Here is a 13,718-nt window from a genome sequence, read left to right as displayed (position 1 = left end):
TGACTACTTGGAGGCCTCTTTGTGATGGGAAGGATGAATGCTTAAATGGAGGCATGGCTAAAGCAAATCTATTGTTCTGACTTCCTCTGAAATTTCTTTATTTTTTTCCCCCTTTCTCCCCAAATTGAAGATCTGGAAGTTGGATTGAAAGCAGAATTTAGAATTTCAAACCCACAAAAATGTTATGGTTTGGGTATATTTAATCTTGGTAAACTGTTAAAAAGATCAGAGTAGGTATTTGGTTTTATTTGGGACTACCAGCAGACTCCAAACCAGAATAACTCATCAAGAAGTTTCACAGCCGCTTTAAATAAATGTTGACTTAAAAAAAAATTTCAAAGCAGATTTAAAAATGTACAGAGGTGGGGCAAAAGTAGGTTTACAGTTGTGAGTGCATGAAACACAGAGTTTATTCTTGTTTTATATTTATTAATGATTATATTATTTATTTGCATTAAAACTGTAAGCCTACTTTTGCCTATCCTTGCATCATATGATAAAGCATTATATTATACAACTATTTTGCATCGTTGAAATTTTGGAAAGTTCAAGAAAGTATACAATTTTGATTCCAAAATATTAAGGATTCTTAAAATCTATGTATTCCTATCTTTTTCCAAGAAAGAAGATAAAATTTAGTTCTTTAAGCTAAAAGAAACTTCCAGTCTAATCTTTGCTGTTCAAATTCTCCTTCCTGGTACAGGAACATTTAATTAACCTGTTCTAAGCAAAGCTATACAGTTTTCCTCTTTCCCTCCTACTTAAAATAACTTCTAAGAGTTTGGCTTCAAGAATATTATCCACAGGTTTTTATCAACTAAGAGTGGGTCATTTATCATTCACTTGGTGCCCTAATTGTAGAGCAAGGTGTACTTTATAGCCTGAGAAGTTTATAAAATAAAGACAGGGATCTTGAACCACTTTTTATACAGTTTACATGAATTAGCTCATCAAACCTCCTGAAAATGAAGTAATGGGGAAAAAATCAGAGCAAATTTCACTAGAATGTTGAGTTTCTTGAGACGAGTGCTATGCCTTACTCATTTCTTTATCCTGACCATAATGGACCAGATACATAGCTGTGTTCAATAAACAGTGGGTGAGGAAGAAATGAAGCGTTCCTTACTCATTATAAATCTGTGGTTGTCACCTTCAGCCAACATCACGGAGCCTTCCCTTATTTTATCTTCTCTACATGCTGTGGGCCACATATAGGAAGGAGGTTTGACAGCTGCTAAATGGACAGGAAAAATTAATGGATGACACTTTTTTCCTTTTCTGTTAAGAATGTCACTAAGTTCTACATTTATTGTTCACTTCCCAATAGAGTATGTTTGCATTGTTAATATCACCTTGGCCACCCTGCCAATGCTCTTGTTATTCACTTCACCCAGAAAGAAATATTATATACCTACTTGAATTTTTTCCTAAGGCAAGTGTCTACTGTTCTTCCTCCCACTAAAGAGAGCCATTATTACTACACATAGCAGACACTTGGAAGGGCTGATCCAATGTGTATTTCAAACCCATTTGGTCCCTGCCCACCACTACCACAGGACAGTAAGAGTTAAATGCAATTGCCCAGTATCTCTTTCAGCTGTGAGGGGTCAGGTGCTAGAGTTCTTGCCAATGAGATGCAAAGGAAGCTGATTACCAGCTGCTGATGCCTTCAGTTCCCCTGCCTCCTTCCTGCCTGGAGCATGGGCTGTAGAGTGGCCACCTTGCAAACATGAAGACTAAAATCATATGCTAGGATGGCAAGGCAAAAAGATGTGGCAAGACTAGGACAATGACCACATTGTGGGATCACTGCACTAGCCCTAGAGGACCTACCTGAACTTCTTTTTATGTAAGAAAAAGAAATAACTGAAAGTCTGGTTTTATATTACAGCCTGCTAAACACGATCCTAACTGATAAATTGGAATAATGTATTTTTGGTACTGAGCTCAGTGACCTTAGGATGACTTCCAAAATATAAAGTTACAGTTAATTTCTTTCTCTCCAATATGTAAGACAATAGAGATGTATATTAATATAATTTTTAAGAAAAAGAAGTTTCCCTTGTTTTGTTGAATATAGGCACCAGAATATTGATGGTAACCTCCATTTATCTAAACTAATAACAGGGGTTTCTATACTTAGGGCTCCATGAATCCAAATCAGAGATTTATTGAGAAGAACAATTGGATTAGCATACCCACTTCTATTTTCAACCTGTTGTAATATGTTATTTTGGCTGAAATACATAAAGAAAACCCACCTCACATTCAAATATGGTTGAAAATAGAGAAATGTTTTAATAATAGCTTTTTACAAAGTTATAGTATGGAATCTGAAAACTATCAGTGAACTTTTCCCACTCCCTTATGTTAAAGCCATTGGTCTATTTTGCACATTGACTAGATCTTCTACCCATGTACAACTTTGTAATGTTGTGCACAAGTCATTTTAGAAAATATTGGTCCAATGAGTTATGTCATCTTCCAAATGTCAACTCATTTTATCATGTAACATAAAACAAATCAAATTCAATAATACTAAATTATTTTTATCAGAAATCTTTAAGTATTGAGAAACTGTTAAACTCATGCTATACATACCAGTTTTCCAAAAGTCTAATTTGCACCAGAAACCTGATTTTATCACTAACAACAAATATTGCCCATTGTTTTCCTTAGAGTAACAGGCTCATGGGGTTACTTGTCAAGCAAATGTCAAATATCCAGATCTGACTAACCATCGTTTTCTGTCAGTCATTCTTTCAAGTGAAAATGGTGTTTCATGAAAAAAGTGACAGTTAGCCTGGGCTGGGTGGCTCAGGTGCTTGGAGCATCATCTCATGCACCAAAAGATTGTGGGTTATAACCCTGGTCAGGGCACGAATGGAAGGCAACTGATTGATCTTTCTCTTTCCCGTTCCCTTTCCCTCTCTCTCTGTCTGTCTCTCTCTCTCTCCATCTCTGCCCCTCTGCTCCTCCTTCCTCTAAAATCAATAAACATATCCGTAAGTGAGGATTTAAAAAAATAGTGACGTTCAGCTTAGAACTCAATGAACAGCACAAGTTCTTGTCCATAAGACAATCATCATACTTGGTGTGCTTTAGGCTGACTTCCTTTTGTGTCACAGGGAATATTAAAAACACGTGGTCTCAAAGACTGAGATTTAATAAAGTAATTTTTACTGCTTCCTGAAGCACATTCTGAAGTTTATATTTTTACTTTTTTTTCTTACAGTGAGTATATGTTAGCAAAGAATACACCTTGTACAGTTGTTTCCACCCCCTTGATTTGTGCTAAGACACCAGGAGTCTTATCTACTACTGCAGACGACAACAAAATGAAAAAAGGTAAACAGTGTCTTCGTATTATTATGAAAATAATTTTGAATCCAGGAACTTCCTGACATACGACACCACATTTGGAGTACCACTCCTATATAGAATACCCAACTGACCAACAATTAAACCAAAATGCAGAATATTTTAAGAAAAGCTATTGTCCAGAAACCCACATCATTCACTAATCAGCAGCAAGGATCACTGGTTCATAAAGAACAAACTCCCTTGCTGAAGGAATTGTATTTGTATTCCAGAAACATTATTACATTAAAATGTTTATTTTTTTTCTTCTAATATAAGTAATACACTTGGAAAAGCATGAATAAAAATGAGCTATGTCCCACCAACACCACAGAGTAACTATTGTTGATATCTGACATATTTTCTCACGATTATATTGTAAGCTTTAATGTTACATTTAAAATTCTCTCAAAACCTAACTTTTGTTGGCTGTATTCTGTTTTGAAGTGATACAATAATTTTCCAACAATTTCTATAGGGTTAGATAGGCATGTTATTTCCAATTTTTTGTTCTTATCAGCATTGCTACCAACATTGAATGTAGATACACATACTGACCATTATTTTGTATTGTTATACTTTTAAATTTAGTCACATTCTAATGTGTTCAGTGCTATTTCATTGTGGCTTTACTTTGCATTTCCTTGATAAATAATGACATTCAGCAAGTATATTTAATCTGCCTATTGCCATTCATATAGCTTCCTTGGTGTGTATTAACATTTTTAATACACTATTCTCCTGTATTTTTATAATACATGTTTTTTGAAAAGTTTGATTGTTTTATATGTGCCATTTTGTATCACAGCTCTTTTTCTTTACAGAACATATTTTGACTTATAGAATTAATAAACAGAGCTCATGGGAAATAGAGAAAAGTATGAAGAAATCGTAAAAGTTCCTCATAATCTGACCACTAAGAGATAACCACTGCCAACTCCTAAGTTTATTGTTCCTGTCTGTGCTTTATGCAGTTTTTCCATAACTGAGCCAATATTGTACATTTGATTTAGTATTCTACTTTTCTTTGTTTGTTTCAACACCATATCAGGAGCATTTTGTACATTGTGGAGTATTCTTCCCATATCACTCTCTCTTCTGCTGACACCACCCACAGGAAATTAAAGTTTACTTCGGGCAAATACATGCAAAATAATGAATAACAGTACTAAGTTTTACAAAGTAGGTACTAGAGAGTATGACTATGTTTATATGGTTGTTGTGGAATGCCATTGAGAGCTGGAGTCCTTGGGAAAGAGCAGTGAAGGTTAAAGATGCGCTGGGACTTGAGGAGGTGGCAACTCCGTGAACCACTGAGCACGGAGCGAATGTATCCAGGTGGAAGTGAGCGGGGCTGTGTCAGGGCCATTGAGATTTGGGAAAGGAGTCAGTAAGGAGAGCCGCATGACTGGTTGAAAAGAAATGGGAGTGGCCAAATTTCAGAGGTTGTCCCAAGTCTGGCAAATGAGCTGCTATTCTCTGCAGAACTGAAATATGTTTGGAATTACATAGAATTTAGTGGTTTGACTTAACTACAAAATCCTTGTTTACGATTAATCAAAAAACAAAATACCGCATGCACATTGTCATTCCCAGAAAAGACAGTGAAAACATTGTGTAGTCGCTAGGAATTGTAAAAGCCTCTATTTTCTAATTTCATGCAAATGACAAAAATATGGGACAGGTATTATTACCACTACTACATTATCATAGCAGGTTTTAAAATGAATATATTTTTTCCACATAGATTGAGACATTTGCCTGTCATCACTAGTTGTCTGCAAGTCATAGGCATGAAGGTCAAACTGAGACTTTCTGATCTCATGCTTGTTCTGTATCTACAAAATGGGTCTCAATCCTAGCTACACGTTAAAATCAAACATGAAGCTTTTAAAACTTTCAATGCCCATTTCCTCACCTCCTACCCTGAATTTCTGATTTAATTAATCTGAAGTGGTTCCAAATATTCCTTCAGTAATTCTCATGCACATACACTGTTTGATAATTACTCTGATTCATCAGGATGGACTCTGATATTTCTTCAGGATCTAGTTTTGAATTTGTTTTTCTCTTCATTTCAAGTTTTTAATGAAAGTTGTATAGAAGATTACATTATTCCTGCATCTTCTCAATTGTTTCTTCCTTGTATTTGCCCTTTTCCTTTCCTACTTGGCGAGATTTGGCTTTACATTCAAGGATCTTTTTGCGGTCTTTGTCCAGTTTTAGTCTGGCAATAACCACCTTGCTGGGGTGAATTCCCACGTGAACAGTTGTACCGTTAGCTTTTTCCCGTTGTACTCGTTCAGTGTAGATGACATATTTCTTTCTATAAACCTGGACTACTTTGCCAGTCTGCTGCCCTTTGTAATGTCCTCGTACAACCTGAACTTCATCATCCTTTTGGATGGGCATGGATCGAACATTGTACTTCTGTCTCAGCTCTTTGGAAAGAGGAGAAGACATCATCTTCCTGCGAATGTGGGAAGGTGCATTGAATGCCTTTTACGGTTCTTGCTCCAGTCAGAAGTCACAAAGGGATTGAACTTCATTTTGACTGCGGGCGCCTCAGCAATGGCTGCAAAAGGGAAGAGAGCTAGTTTTGAATTCTTAATTTGATTAATTTCTTTAATGCATGTTAAATTTCTCAATGAAATTTATTTTCAAGAAATTACACATGTGGTAGGATTTCTGAATCTTTCCTATGTGAGAATGTCTTTATTTCTTTACAAAGAAAGATAATTTAAGTAAATGTGTACTTTGGAGGACCAATTTTTACTCAAATGTTATAGATCTTTCTCCACTCTGTCTCCTGGCATTTACAGAAGGCTAATCTGATGCAAATATTTCTAATTAATTTGGATTGCTTGTACTTGAAACTTGTAGGATTCTCTGTCGTTTCTATCATTCTCCTCTTTTATTATCATCTTTGACCTTTCTTATGAGTTCTGAGAAAGCATCTCATATTTAAACTCTGATTCAACATTATACATTGTTAATTGCTGCATTGACTCTCCTAAAAATTCTAATACTCCTACTATATTTAATTCTAAATTTGTAAAATTTCTTTATCTGACATACCTTGCTTCTCAATTGATCCTTATGACTTCCAGCTCCTGTTTCATAGAGTTCATATTCTTTTGTTACTACAGATTATTTCAAATAGTAACAAAATACTTCTGTTCTTGGGATAGAGTTACTGTCCCATGTTCTGAAATCTATTTTCCCTTATTTTGTTTTTTCTCTCTTCTATTTATTCTTAATGAAACAAGCTCTGTCTAGACTCAGTGTTTGTCTCCTGATGGGTATGTGGATTTCCTTCATGATACTCATTGTGTCTGTTGGAATCTAGCTATAAATAAGCTAGAAAGCAGGTCAATGAATATACATTATAGCCTAATTCTCATTTCTAATAGTCAATCTTCCTTGTAGTGATTCTGTTTGTATCAGTCTGATCCGGGGATATTACCCTTTCAAGGCTTATATGTTCTGAACAAATTTAATAAATGTACATTTATAACACCCAGGTGGTATTATTGCAAGGACTTCTTGTGTCTTTGCTCAGCCTACAACACACTTATCTGTAGGACTGCATCTCCATGATGTAATGTGGTAAAGCTATTCTTTTTTTTTCCTTTCTTGAATTTCCAGATTAAGTACAGGTTGCTAGTTAAGTTATAATTTCAGATAAGCAACAAATACTCTTTTAGCATTATGTAGGTCCCAACTATATTTGGGATATACTTACACCAAAAAAATAATTTGTAGTCCCCATTTACTACTTGGAACATAGTAACATGAAAGCAATATTTATAGTTTATGTGAAATTTAAATTTAACAGGGCACCTTGTGTTTGTATTTGCTAAATCTGGCAATCCCCCATGCTTCTCTGTTTTCTGGGAGTACACTATCAGTCTCTACATAGAAAGAGCTGTACATATTAGTGGTAGTAAGTTTATATGAGGAGGGTTTTGTAGGCATAGAAGGATCTTTGATCATTCCATAAGGCAGTAACCTGCACAGGAGAGGGATAACTGCTCAATTTTCCTGCTGGTATAGTTCTGGTGTTTTTAAGCCAAGGGACAAATGGTTTGGGGATTTCTCTACTTTCTTCCAGCTGGGAAGCTCACTCTTGCATTTTCCAATCCAATTCTATCCATCTTCAAATTCAAGTTTTTGGTGGTTTTGTTAGTTTTTTTATGTGAGTGAGTGAGAATCGGGAGAGGCTGATTCTGGAGATCTTAGCCAGAACTTACTGGATACCAGATTCCTGGCACTACTTAGTGTGCATGTGTATGGGTGTGTGTGTGTGCATGTGTGCATGTGTGTGTGTGTTTGCATTTTTGGACTACAACTTTGGAAGCACTCTCAGGGGCCTCATTACCCCTGCCAAGATGGAATCGTCTGTGATATCTAAATCTACCTCCATAACAGCAAGGTAGCCTTTTCTGTGTTGCTGGATACAAGATGATCTTGCCTATGGTATGTGTTTCAGCTGGTGCCATGGTTCAGTTTTTGAGCTTTTGTCCCTTTCTAGTGCCTGCAAATGTGTGCTGTAGTCATTCAGGGCTATGTGGTCCAGTCTTGTTTCTGTCCTAATAAGGAACATCCTGTTGACGTTCTCATCCTTTGCCTGTTTTACAGCTACCAAACACAACAGACACATTTTATTATTTTATTTTATTTTGTTTTGTTTTATGCTTTGCAAATGTTTTTCTTCCTGCTACTCCGGGGAAATAGTCAATCATTCCATCTCTCATATCACTTAAAATCACAGTTAACTGAAGGACCATCTGCCACTTGCTGTTTGGCGCTCCTCCAAACACATAAAAACAGTCTCAGTATAAGCAAATGTCTTCAGAATTGGTCTTGACACACTTAGTTCAACCAGTTCCCAGCTACTAGCTCTTCTTAAATAAGTCATGCTTTTAGCTCAGTTCAAAGCCCGACGAAGGTTATAGATCTTGCTTTTCTGTGAATGCACAATGCCACACGCTGTGTTTCATCTTCCCAAACACGAGCCAACACACCTGCTTTGCCTGTTTGATTTCTTCCAGCTGGTCTCCCATTTGTCTTGATTTACTCTCCAGGCTTTTGCCGAATTGATTTATGGAGGAGGCCTCATCACTTTTTCATGAAGATTATTTTTTCAAGGCTGTGCTATTCGGTCAGCAGAACACAAATTTGGTGTTAATCATATTTGTTTGGCCTTTGTAGAACAAGATGATGGGCTGTTTTTGCAAGGGATAATATACTAATCAAGGGACAGGGACAGATGAGGACTCACGTGGAAATAGTCCTTTCTCCGCTGCCATTGTCAGAGGTGTTAAGACAAGCTGGGCTGATGCCACATAACCTAAAACGCTGGAAGGTTTTTCATTGAACTTATTACAAGGAGGAGAGACTTTTCTGGGAAAGCAAATCTCTCTCTTTTTCTTTTTCAATCCTCACCTGATTTGAGAGAGAGAGAAACAGACAGACAGACATTGATCAGTTACCTCCTCTACCCGCCCCGACTGGGGATCAGATCCACAACCTACGTGTCCTAATCAGGAATCAAACCTGCAACCTTTTGGTGTATGGGACAACTGCACCAACCACTTAGCCACCTGGCCAGGGCTGGGAAAACAAATCTCTTGAAGAGAACTGCTAAATTACAGAGTGCTCATTTGAGACCCAGAAATGGAGAGGTTAAAGCGAGTTTTGACTTGGGTCTTTTAAGAGTTGAGTGTTCTCTGGCCCTGGGCCTACTTGGTTTGGAGTTTTATTTTTCTCATTCTAATGGGGCTCATTGAGTTTCAGTAGAAATATGTTCTGCTGAGCAAGGAGAAGAAGCTGGAAAAATCCCAGTACATAAGTGACTCACTTCCATGAACCTGACTTTTCCTGATCTGTAACATGAGGTCAGTAATTCTTAGTTAAGGTAAGGACTAAGCTATAGAAAGAAAGAGGCCTCAAAATACAATTCTTTAAAAAAGACAATGGCTCAAATGATAGGTTTGTATCTCTCCTCAGGTAACAGCTTTAGGTGTGCATGCCAAGCTGGATGGGTGGTTCTGCTCCTCTGAGGCATTCAGGAGCACGGGTGTCTTCCTTCTCCTAGGCCTTCTCCACATTCACAAGGGTAAAGCTGATCCTCAGCAAACCAGCCAGCCTGCACAAAGGGGGCAAGGAGGGCATCCAGGATGAGCACTTTTCTTGAAGCTGCACATGCGGAGGTTTTGATCTTCTCAAGGGTCATGTGACTAAGTTTTCACCAATGAGATGTGAGGTGAAGAGCATGGAAAAGTGAGAAATCTTGAACCAGAAGGCCCTGTGCTCAGGAAAAAAGGGGAGAATGAAATTTTGAAAACAAATAGTTATTAACCAAAAATAACGATATCAAGAACTAGATGTAGAGATTAAATAAGATGATATTATTAAAGTGGTAAGCATGTTCCAATATAGAATATTACTGAGAGCCTAATACTCAATTGACAAATGCTTTCTCCTGCCTTTATTTATGTCCTACTTAAGGGATTGATAATTATTAGTAAAAGAGGAGGGGAAATTAGAAACATGACATAAAATTGTAAATACAGAAGTAAGCCAGGTCTGGAAACACCTGAAATTTAAATAACTATCATTTTTGAATGGTTTAATTTATGCTGAGTGTCATGATGGAGGTTGGGTATGAAATAATTCTCTTATGGGACCTCTTTGAAAACATGACAGGAGCGAGGAGTCGCTCCATTTTGGTTATAGGGACCATGGTTTGTACTTTTAGTTTCTAATGCAGTTCTTCAAAAATTATAGGTGGTAGATAATTGCTAGCTTATTATTTGCTGTTCCACCATATTCATCATTGAGGTCCAAAGGTAAAGAGCTTAAGAGCAGATTAAACTCTGACTGGGACCTTGTCGGTCGAATAGTCCATGTATGCGTTTCTGAGGAAGGCGCTCTCCAGATTACTGTGACTTCTCTTTATGTAACATTGGAACAATCCAAGGGTTTGGATGACATATGCTCAATACATGTGAAATGTCTGAGTCATATAAAATCTATTTAATAACTTATCAAGTATTAGTGTGCCTTAACATCAGAAAAAATGAAAATTAGTGTAGCTGTTGGACAAAAACAAAGCTTTTTAGGGAAAAAACTCTTAGTGAAAAAAACCAAATCAATCCCATTTGTTACAATGTACAAAACCATTAATTCTTACTTAAAAACAATATATACATATTTATATACTGTAAATATGTATATTGAAAATTATACAGAGGCTATTTCTGTTTGATATAAATATAGAAGTTTGTTATTTTCTTCTATATATTTTTCTAGTATTTTATGTTTGTAAGAAATGTAAATAAATGTGAGGAGCTGGAGGGTGCAAAGACTATGACTTGATACAATCATGCCTTTTAATAGATCTAATTGCAAATGTTTCAAAGCCTTTTCATATTATCTGTAATCAAAACAATCAGTGTCCGCATTAGGTGATGAGGGGAAGTGGGTCTGACATTGGTTGTTTTTCAAGTGTAATTCTAAAGTTGAGAAGTATTATGTGTGGTCCCCAAGACAGTAGTGAGAACAAGACGAAAACCTGTAACATGTCCATTCAAAGCTCCAAAACTCGTGAGATTCATTGTTCGCAGAAATATAATGAGTGCAAGAGATTGACATTTCCTTTGCCATTGTTCCTTTCTTTAATGCTCCCTGGTGCCCCATAGTCTTCCAGGAAACAGCTCCCCACTCCTTCCTCTTAATAAACATCAAAAAGTTTAGAAGCCATTTGTATACCCACCATGTATTCATTATGAAGACTGAAATCAAGTCTTGTTTCAAGTTCAGGAGTAGGAATTCCGGTGGGTATCACAGGGCTAATTCAGGATACAAAGGGGAGGGCTACGATATTCATGTTCCATGTCCAGGAAAATCTAATGTAACCAATCTTCAGTGAGAGATCTGTCTTTTAAACTTACCTCCATATTTCCAGAGTTCATTGTATTTAATGGTTTCTTTAAAATCTTTACACTACAGGTTGGGATTCCTGGCAATGAATTTTGAGTACAAACAACTGGGGTGGGCTGGGGTTGGGGGGAGTAGAAATTTTTAGGTATAAATGAAAAGAACTTATTTAAGAAGTCTTAATTCAAACTAGTGTTACAGTTCTCACCTAGGGTTCTGCCCTCACCCCTTACCTTAACATTTGCTCTTACCCAAATCTCATTTTATTATTTTCCATAAAAATGGTAGCAAAAGTTAATCTTGGCCTCACAAAGCACAGAGGTAATATTGGTTCACAAGCAGAGGATATGTTATGTTCTTGTCCTATGTACATAACTATGATTCAACATTCCTCCAATGGAAGTAGAAAGAATGGAAAAGAGGAGATGCTACTTAACCTACAGCTTTACTTAGCTAACTTTTTGAGAAGTTTTTGTTTTATCTTACTTTAAGATCATAGGTGAAACACAATTAATTTCCTATTTCTTACAGGTCTGTAACTCAGCAAAGTGGAACAGGGGGAGGAAGTGTAACTGAAATGCCATATATTAAAATAAGGGAAATGTATATTTCTGGTAACTGTTCTTGTGGGGCCCAAGATTTATGGTGGTTCTTGGATCATGAGAAAGTTTAATCTTAATAATGAAATCAAGTCTGGCTTCAGAAATGGAATACTTCCAGGCAACATAAATTTAGTAAACTTACGACTTGTTTTCCAAAGTGTACTTCATGAAACACCTGTTCTGAGACAAAAACTAGCCAATTTCAACTTTTGAGATATGGAAAAACCACCTGTGAGTATATTTCAACAAAGGAAACATGAATCCAAGAAAGAGAGATAGATGTGTAAAGAAATAATGTTGAGCAAGGAACCAGAAAAACTAATCCCTGTCTAAATAATTGTTGAAAATGAGGTTGTGCAGCATAATCTGAGATTTAAAGGATTCTTTTAAAAAGGTGGAACACAAGAACTTATTTCAAAAACTTATTTCAAAATTAATAGCGTCTGTCTAGAACAGGAAATGCATACCTAAAATATGTGATTATCCTTAGATTGTAGTATAAAAAAATATTTTGGTACATCTTCCCTAGAAGAAAACTGAGACCAGGAATCTGGGACCCAGACCCAAATTAGGAGGGGAGAGGCTGCTACGAAGTCACCACGGAATCATGGAGGAATTATGAATACACAAAACCATGCAGATTGAGTTTGGAAAAGTTGAAATTGTTTTACATATAATCTATAATGAAAAGAGTTGGCTGTTTATTTTCTAGAAGGTAGATTGTTACTTTGTAGGATGAAGAGAATCATTCATTTCCTTTTTCTGAGGAACTACAGGCTTTAGATGGCAGAGACATTGCTGTGGATTTTCTAGACTGTGTTTCTCTTAAGGGTAATAGTCTCAGTGAAAAGCAAAAGCAGCAAATGTCCTGATCTTGGCAGTCTGAAAAAAAGTCTTATGGAAGTATATCATCCTTCTTGGTTCCCAAAGACAGACAAACAGCCCAGCAGGGAACACACGAAAGTGCTCTTTTTGGATGGTGTCTTTGTTTTCTCTTTATACTGTTCTGTAGATAGCACATTTCATTTGATGGTTGTTTACTTTTCACTTCTAGAAAGGTGAAATAATACCTTACTTTTTACAATAAGAAATTATTAAATACTTAATGTATGTTTTGAAAAATACACATATATTTTTTAGCAATAAATTTCTGCCAATATATAAAGGAACAGGACCAAAGTAAGTTTCACCCTGGAAATACCCGGTGTAGACTGAAGAAATTTAGCTAATTCTCTAGTCATAACTTTGATAAGACAGACGTAGGCATGTGGTTCAGACAGGGTAACATCCTTAAGAAAGGTGATACTTAAACAACAACAAACAAACAAACAAACCTATTTGGCCTCCTATTTAATGTCATCTAAGGTTTCAGGCTTGACTACCTCTTTCTACAGCTATGCTATTTAGTACAAGACTCCAGAATCTGTGTAATCAAAATCTACTACTTCTAAATATTTAAGATTTCCCCAATCTCAAATGTCTGTCTTTTTATTTAAAAAAATAATTCCAAGGGCATCGTGACTTCCCTGAAATCCTTTCAGTATGTCATGAGGGAATAAAAGGAAAAGTTATTACAAGATGATACTGAAAACTCCGACTGTAATGTTGATGAACAGCCCCCTATTATCCACAGTATGATTGAAAAAAGGTGAGGAACCAGACAGTTGTCTCTGGTAAACAACTCAACACACAGCCAGTTTTATAAGTTTAACAGAAATAAATGACCAAACAAGCAATTCTAAGTTATATTTTTTTCTAAGAAATAAATATGTATCTCAGATAAATGACAAAATGAGCAATTGTGAAGAATAC

General features: G+C 36.3%; 1 pseudogene; it reads right to left on the bottom strand.

Annotated features, from left to right (window-relative positions):
* Positions 1-5,431: 5,431 nt before the first annotated feature.
* LOC150001373 (large ribosomal subunit protein uL24 pseudogene) lies at positions 5,432-5,909 on the bottom strand (annotated as a pseudogene).
* Between the last annotated feature and the right edge of the window lie 7,809 nt (positions 5,910-13,718).

Source organism: Furipterus horrens, unplaced genomic scaffold (genome assembly GCF_987537825.1).
Source record: "Furipterus horrens unplaced genomic scaffold, mFurHor1.1.pri manual_scaffold_9, whole genome shotgun sequence".
Taxonomy (NCBI): Eukaryota; Metazoa; Chordata; class Mammalia; order Chiroptera; family Furipteridae; genus Furipterus; species Furipterus horrens.
This window is presented reverse-complemented; position numbering and strand designations above follow the sequence as displayed.